This window comes from Furipterus horrens, unplaced genomic scaffold, assembly GCF_987537825.1.
Source record: "Furipterus horrens unplaced genomic scaffold, mFurHor1.1.pri manual_scaffold_5, whole genome shotgun sequence".
NCBI classification, from domain to species: Eukaryota; Metazoa; Chordata; class Mammalia; order Chiroptera; family Furipteridae; genus Furipterus; species Furipterus horrens.
Genome location: NW_028327175.1, coordinates 33,016,975 through 33,026,349, shown reverse-complemented (window position 1 = coordinate 33,026,349; position 9,375 = coordinate 33,016,975).

Genomic DNA, 9,375 nt, shown 5'->3' with positions numbered 1-9,375 from the left:
CAAGGACCCTGCCAAATTTTGCCTGAGAAACACAAATTCCTTCTTCACAGAGTCATGAATAGAGCTATTACTGCTTACCATTTTGTGCATTATCTAAAGATGGTGATTCTTTGAATAAAACCAACTCTTAGTTCCAGAGGGTGAGTTTTGTAGATGTCTTTGCTTTTATTCAAGGTCACCCAAACCACCATTCCTCACATGAGGATACATGTGAGCACACACACATAACTGCAAACTTGATCATGCCCAGAGGGAAAGTCCCCTAAACAGAAGCATGTAGGAACTTGAGGAACAGAAGGAAGAAGAGAGGAAGGAGGAGTCTTGCTGCCCTGGAGGAAATGAGGAGGGCTCGAGGAAGTGTGTCTGCTTTCCAGCTACCTTCCATCTGGAGTTAAAAACAAAGACAATATCCATTTTTGCCTCTGTTTTCTCTTTGAAGTATTGAAATTTGCACCATGATGGACAGCAAACCTCTCACCAGTGCCAAAATTTCCTCATGCCAAACCTTGTCTGTAACCAACAGAGGCCTTTTCAGGGAAAGTGCATCTTACTCCTGGTGCCCTCAATAGAGGCCTGGCCAGATTCCATTGTGTGATGAGCACCTCTGGGGCATCTTTTGGGGTTCATAACAGACTCAGTGTGCACCTTGCTTCATGGACCCACTTTAGCCATATTGAACCAATGCCCCTGTTCTTCATTTAAGAAAAGAGAGCAGAAAGATTTAGTAAGAGGTGGATACCCTCAGGAAGAGCATCAGTTTGATGTCCAGCCAGGAGCAAATATCTGCAAAGCAACTCCAATGCTGGTACAAGGAGCTGCCTCATGATTGCACCAGATCAGCCCCTGGCAACCATGATTCAACTTCACCAAGAGTTACAAGAACAAATTGGGAGATAGCTCATTTGCCTTTAGAGCCAACATGACTTACCTCTGTGAAGGTGGACTGGGACCATCCTGCCCTTGTCTAAGGTGGCATACAGGGGTTGGCTATAACATCTCCTTGTCCACAACTCTGCGGGAAATTCACAGGACACACACTCTGATTAAAAACCACAGGTAATGTGGCTGGGATGTCCCCAGTAATTCTGTGTGACTGGTTAATATCTATGCAGTTTTGAAAAATATCAGTAACGGGTGTTGTGATTCAATTAGAAACTCCTCTGATCAGTCTTTCTCACCAATAGTAGATGTGTCTGGTTCTCCTGCACTGGTCGCGCTAGATAGAAAGACTTTCTTATATTTTCTGGCAAGCCACTGTGGCCGACATGTCGGGGGGTGTCAGCTTTTAATTGTAACTGTCTTGCAGAGCGGTGTTGTTTTAATATCCTGTATAGATTTTTATGTAATACACTCACTTGCAGGCAGCCCAAAGCAAGAATCAATTCTGTGAAGGGTTCTTCTTTTGTTAAAAGCCAATCTTGTTTTAATGATGCATGAAGAAATATTCGAGCATTGACATTTTTCTGTCAGGTTTCTTTTGAAAAATCAATTAAGATAATACTGCTTTGACCTAGTTATCTACTTAATGCTTATTAGGAATGTAATATGATTTACTGTCAGCATAATAATTTTTGTATCTTATCCCATTAGCTTGTGCATATTTCAAAGTGTATTACACAATGGTCACTTCTTAAAATGTAATGTAGCAGAATACATTAATTACATTGACTAGGATCATTAGACAGAAACTATCTCATTGGTTCCTTGTATCAAATTTGTATACAATCTCTATCAAGATATCGCATTATTTACATGGCTAAACACCTGATTCTCAATCAGAGTGGACATAGGCACTGCCTTTATGCTCATTGTCAACTATTTCTCCACAAATTACAAATAGGAGATTTTTTTTTTCCACTTAAAATCGATTGGTTTGAGGTTAGTCATTACGTGTGGAATTTAAGCAAAATAAATTTCAATCAAATAAAAGACTGTATTCCCAGGTTCAGTACTCAGTGACCTGTAACTGAGAAGGCATGGTGTTGCTATGAGCATTCAGACAGTACATAGGGTGCCCAGGAACCACAAAAATGTGCGAAATCGGGGATGAGTTTAAAGTAGACCTCACTGTTCTTTGTTGCCTTTGTGTTAACAACGGTCAATGGTGCTGTCAGAGGGAGTGCACTCAGAGGCCCTTGCAGGGAAATGATTGATTTCTGCCCATTCAGGAGTCCGAGGTAACCAGAGGCACTGCGGGCTTAACCTTGCTAAGCAGAACTCAGATGAAATGTCTCGATACTTTCATGTTAGGAGAGCCTGCCTTGAAAGTTGGGCTTCCTCTTAGTTTAGACTTACTATCTTAGTTCTAGTGATCTTCCTGAAATGTTACAGGTGGTAAAGCGATGTGGCATTCTTCTTAAATGATGTTAGTGAACTGAGATGAGTACTATACTTGAACATATCCGGGCTTTAAGAGTTCCGCCAAACCAGAACATGTCTTATTTCTTCATATTGACTGGATGTCAGCCTATATGCATCTCTCTCTAAGTAATCATCACAACTTACTTTGTGGTCTAATTCTGTCTTGTTTGGGGAATCACCTTTGCCACTTTAAATTATTGGCTCAATCCTTGTCTTCCTCCATCTTTCCCCATCTGCATTATTAACAGACCACAAAATAATAAACATCTAAACACATTCAGGATATACCCGCCTCCCCATTGCATGATGAATATTAAACATAAGCCAGTACAAGACAAAAAATTAGGTAGCAATCAATAGAATGATGGTGTTCCTAAGGAACTTCCTACCTTATTGGTATCTTTGTTTTGAAATTCTCTCTTCTTTTCACTGAATCATGGGGCCCAAAAATGCCATTTTGAGCCACATGTCTGTCAAACATCATTTCAAATATACTAGTAAAATATTTGCACTTAACAAAAGTGACCTTGTTTTACAGACAAACATGATGAATTTATGTGCGTAGCTTAGTGGAGCTCTTTATCCCCAGCCTGGTAACATTTTAATTAATTAAAAGAAAAAAAAATCAATGAGCATAGATTTTGTTTTCTATGGGATAGTTTACATTTTCTATTTTCCTATTTAAAATTCAAAGGACTTTTTTTTTATTTTAATTTTTTGGTAACTCATAATATCTTCCCTCATCCTCTCTTCCCCATCTTAAAACATATTTCTCCAGGGGCATTTAGGGCTCAAAAGGTTGCCGATCGTTCTTACTGCAGCCTGGATCTGAGTCCTGTGGCATGCTGATTTGAATAAAGCAAGGAGTGATTGGACTGTGTGATGGCATCTTGAATTGCTAAGTGGGAATGAAGCTGAAAGCTCGGTGTGGCAGCACTTAGGAGCAAAAGAAATGTGCACAAAGAAAGGCAGAAGGAAACAGGGAGGAATCTGAATACAGACTCAACAGGAATTCCTGTGAATAAAGCAGGAGGGGAGACAGGCAAGAAGCTTCCAAGTGCATGCCATCTGCATACAGGTTCCAGACTGGGAAACGGCTTCTAGACAGGTCACATTTGAGCACCTAATTAATTGACTTGACGGGGTGGGGAGGCTCCCTCTCTCAGAGAGACACTACTGCAGATTGCGGTTTTCATTATAGGAAACAGTCATCGTGGATTAAAATGGGGAACCTGAAATTATTGTTTAATCATCATTGATCAAACATGTAATCCAAATAAAGAACATTGGGAAGGTAGGCATGGCAATGGGGACTTGATTCTACATTATTATCTCCTGCCTAACTAGGCACTTTTCCAGGGTATATGAACTCTTTGCCTTTTAACTGTGCTTGCAGTTGCTATAGTGATGGCATAATTTTGTAATGGTCTAAAAATGACACTGGCATAGATACTGACAGATAGGAATTAATTCACTAACAAGTAATTATGTAGCGAAATGTTGACTGCCACACAGAAGGTGCACGGTGACACATTTTCTGTTTTTCAGGGATGGCAGTAACATTAGCGTTGGTCATTAGTGGTAGACATCTCAGTAGTGTTGGATACAGACTTATATGCAGACCTATTTAGTTACCTGTGTGACAGCCTTGTTCAGGACACCAGAAACAGCTGTCCTAGCCTGTATGAGCCAAAATAATTAGGCCTGTCATCTTCTCGCTCTGATTTCCCCTTCAACCTGCTCCACAAAATGCAAATATTTTGCTTTCATTGTCACATTCACCTTGACATGGATATTGCTTTGGCGCATAACTGGATAAGATGACTCAGAATTTGCATTGTTCATTCTAATAAATTTGCTTCCCCTCCATCGCATGGCAGGACCCATCAGATAAAGTCTCCCGGAGTGTCATCAATCACCAGCCTTGACAGACGGCTTTTGCCTTCATTTGTTACATAGGAGAACATGCTTAATTATTTGTCCTGTAATTAGTTGGGAAAATGTCAGGAAATGTCAACTCTCTGTTCGCTGTGGAAGGACTCGGCTTGAAAGCCAGGATGACTGAAGTGTCATTAATGCTGCCTAACTAGAGGAGGATCAGCTGGAGGAAAGTGAAAGCTTCTAAAAAAGTAATCATGGTGAGTTACGGAAAACGGAAAACCGGCACCCATAACAAGACGTGAGTCCTATTAGCAAACAGTTGTATTTTTCATCTGCTACTCTTCACAGTAAAATATGGGAGGGCAAACCCAAGAACAAGTATAGTGGATTGATATAATTTCTGTCACATACTCACCACATTACCTAAGCCAATCATGCTTAATGTATTACTATAGGGGCACCTAATATTTAATTTGCAGATTTAAAGCTCATCATACCATTCGAACTGCAAGGCACAAAATTCAGTGAATATGCAAAGGTGAATGGTTTTGCATTCATCTAGGAAAGTGATGGACTGAATATATAAAATTAAAATCGTCATTCTGCTTTTAGAACGCTTTGCTAATAAGAGCAAATTGCCATTAATTATCGCTTGACCATCAAAAAAAGGTGCAAATAAAAATACATGTAAAAATTGCAACGAAGATGAAAAGCATGCAGGCGGTCTTCAGGCACAGGACAGGGTCTCCGGATAGATGTCCTGCCCACACCCAGAATGCTAAAATGAGCTCTTTGTTTACTTCATTTTTGGGATAAAGGTGTTCACAATCTTTTCTAAATTAGAGAGAAACAGATGCAGCAGGAAGAAAGCGCACTTTTATCACATGACAGGCAATTCCATTTTGAAATGGATGCGCCTGGGTTTTTAATTGTGCTACCAGGGCTCTGGTAACTAACGGAGTGTGCGCACGCTTGCGTTTTGTGAACGGCTGCACTGCTGCACCATTGTGTGCAGGATGCTGCACTGGTGAATAAACTGCCACCAGCAAATTCCACATCACAGTCATTGGCCATTTTCTATATTGTGGTCAAAATAATATGCTCATGTGAGTTCTCTCTTAATTACTGACCTTCTTTTGTGTCTTGAGAACAAGTAAATGATCTCAAGAAAGAATAATTAAGATGGCATTCTGTAGTTGAACAATTCACAACTTGTCACTGGTATGGCTGAGCTAATTATTAAGTGGTTAAACATTTACTCCAGCAGAACTATCAGAGCCATTCCTTGTAAACCAGCTTTGTGGAAAGAGGCCATCCCAACCTTCAGAACCGATGGAAAGTATAGTCTGCTCTCCACAGACTGACTTCATTCAGGAAAGCAAATATAGTATTTTATCTTTCAAACCCCAACAACCAAATGAAACAAGCTGTGAGAAACATACATTTAATAACCATTCATTCTTGCTATTCAGATATTTGAGAAAGATAAAAATGTAGCTACGATTGCTTTGATGAGGCAGTTTTTCAAAGCTTATTCTAATTTAATCTTTATCCCTAAAATTCATTGGTGTAAGGTACGATTATTAATTTTCCCAGGGTCATGTCCTCCCTGCGTACAGCACAGGGACACATTCCTTCGCAACCTTTAGGAAAGAGCTCTGCTGGGCTTTCAAAGACTCAGCATTATTGGCAGATTTTGAAAATTCTAGCAATTAACCACAAAGAAGAACAACATTATCTTTCTAATATCGTTATTTCTTTTTCCAGTCCTTTACAGGTTGAACAGTCCTTAACAAATGCCAAAGGAATTGTTTTAAAAAAACTTCCGGTCAATTAAGTCTTGATATTCCTTTCTTGGTGGGTGGATTCAGGCAAGCACTGGAGATACTCTAAAATCATCTTGGTGGACTGCAGTTGGGGTGAAATCAGAGGAAACTCCCTCTCATTAATACATGAGAAGAGGTGAAAAATGAAGTAATTGCTCTCTCCCACATTTGCCCTGATCTCTCAACTTGGAGGAATAAACAGGGACAGTTATCTCTGATGGCAGCATTCACAGGCACAGAGCGTCACAAGGACCCATGCCACAGTGAAACTTGCTTTAACTTCCTGGAGCTTTAAATACCCTGAGACTTAAATGTGCTGCAGGATATGCCATTGAGAGGCAGGGACTTCTGCCCTGCTGCAGCCCCGCCCCTGCCCATCAGCACACTCCTGTCCCATTCACACCTTGATGGAGTTTCCAGGTCTTTGAAAAGCCTTCCAAAGTCACCTGGATAATTGCTAAAAATAAAACAGACACATTCTGATATTAAGAGAAAACTGAGGATAAATTTATTCTAATGCTCCAAGTCTACCTTCCTGCCTTGTACAGCTTGACGGAAGTACGCGTTGTCTGTGCCACGGCTCCTGAACGGGTGCAGGACACCACGCAGAGAGAGCAGGCAAGAATTCGACCATGCTGCGGTCCTCTGCCCAGGAGGACCATTCATGTCACCCGTGAGACGCGGGTTGTCCATCCAGGTGGTGGCTGGGGAAGGAAATAGGAAGCAGGCAGTCATGAGGCAGCCCAGAAACCTTTCCCTGACTTTTTCCAGCTGCTGCCTGTTATGTGGAAACAGCTGTTCTAGGCAGTTCCAAGAAGACAAATGTTCTTTTAGGGGATTTTGATAAAATAAGTCACAATCATTTGGATAAGGTACATTTTATTTGTGACAAAAATCCAGGGGTGAATTTGTTTTATGTTTTATTAAATGAAATGCAGCCATTCAGGTTGTCACATAGAAAGTTTGAAAATAGGATTTCTGAACCCATGCATTTACCTACATACATACTGGTGTTTTATGTCCTCTTCTCAAATGAATTTCTACAGGGTGGTAGAAGGATAAATGATTTCTTTCTTGAAGGAGACGCCACAACCTTTTCTTTTTCTCGAGGAAGAGGAAGGGGCCAGCAAATTGGTCAAGATCATTTGCTGCATCAGAGACAGAAAAACCCAGATTCTTGCTGGAGAGTGAAGGTATTTTGAATGTGTACGAAGCACGCTTCTTGCAAGGCAGTGCGTGCAGAACTGTCAGGATGAGGAGAGCAGCCCAGATGCCTCCTGCTCTCCAGGTTTGCAGGTTCCCGGACACGGTGTATGTTTTATGAAATGATTAATGCAGGGATGGAGCTCACATTTTTACATTACCATATTTAAGCATACATAATAAATTGGGAATTCTTACAAACAGATAAGGCAGGTTTAATGGCATTATGGACAAATAACAATACAATAAGCTTGAAACAATACATTTAAGAGGAAGAAAAACAAAGATGTAAGGTCAGACAATATCTCACATAACATTTGGAAAAGGCTGCCAATTGTTTGGATAACGGTACAATGGCAAAGCCTCTTAGAACGTTGTTAAGTCTTTATTCAGTAATACATTATCATGCATATTTCATAGCAGGGATTACTAAGACAGAATTGTGTGTCATTTTTGTTGTATGTCTTTATAATTACACCTTGAAGCCACAACTAGATTTTTTTTGAAACTACATATTCATGAAAAGCGGACTTGTAATTTGATAAAGGGGAGCTTGTGTTCCCGGCTCCATTCAAACGGCATGGTGAAGCAGAATTAAAGTAGGCATCTGTGTTCTCGGCATTAATCTCCTCAAGCACATTCCAGCTGCTCTGATGTGCAGGAGGGAGATAAGTCCTGAGCGGACTGGAGCTGCGCGGGCCAGACAACTCTATTATTGGCTTCATAATTGCTTAATTAAACTTTTGTCACTAATCATTATGAGGGCAATAGAGCTGTTATACTGGCTTCTGTTAAGCAAAAATCAATAAACTGTTGGAGTTAATTTCGCCGTATTTTTTGTCCTGCAAATGAAATTCATTGCTGCCGGTTAGTGATCTGTGTGGCTGGCGCCCGACTGATATGAACAGCCATCACCATTTGAATTGAGGGTATTCAGTCGCACATGAATATGAACAAATGGCAAACATAAATCTCTTGCATGAAGTACACCTTCTATCCCTTTATTATGGAACAATTGACCCATCTAAAATGAATTCTAATGCCAGGAAAGCGTTTAGATTTAAATTACACCATGGTCTTCTGGATCTGAAAGATGGCGGCATAAAAAAGATTAATATGCTAATTATTTTTCTCCTTATTTTTTTTCCGTAGACATCCATGGTAGGGTATTGTGAAGCGTGTAAATAAGATGACTGTTTTGTCAAGAAATGGCTCTAAGGCACACTATATTCCATGCAATTTCATTTGTTTATTCAGAACCTCACTCCAGATTTTAACTGTGTTTGCAATAACACTTTATTTTTCACATAATGTTTTCCTTTCACAAAGAATTCCTGGAATAAGTAAAGCATGTTTTTGTTTATTGAAATAGATTTAATGGTGTTATGAATGATGATATACTTAACTAAGGCTGTATTTATAAATTCCTGTCAAACTTTTATTTTCTTCCCCTCTTCCCAGGCTTATGGAATTGATCCTGGGTTGTGCCCGTCTCTCCTCTGTCTTTGGTGCTGGGCAGGGACACGGAGGAGTTGCACAGCGATTTTGTTACTGATGCATGATCCATTGACCAAGTTACCCAGGACCCACCCATCCCAAACCCTGATATTTTTAAAATGAAAAATACATAAAATAAAAATCTTAACTTCAATGGACATGTCAAACTGGTGTGCAGTTAGCACTGAAAACCTTGCATGTTCAAGGTGCAGGGTGATCTAAAGTGTTTATTCCGTTTCTTCTCTGAAGTGGCTCTGATGCCAGTAACCACTATGAGGAAGCACAACGGAATAGGAGGAGGGAGGGGATTTTCTGCATGGGTGTTTCAGTGCCACCCTGAACGTATGCAAGCGTCCAACATGCCCACGTGCTGCAGCTGGCCGGGAGGCCACCTGTGGCCACCTCAGAGGGCATACCTGACATCCTGGATGCCTGTGCTCATGCAGCACATGACACAAAGGCAACATTCTTTCTGGGACTGGAGAGTCAAGTTCAATCGTATAAAGACAATTATTTACTTTTCGAAGATGAAGAGGAGAGAAACAATCTATGCTGAATGATTTATTGTTGTGTACACTTAAATGAAAAGAAAAATAAAACAAAAAAA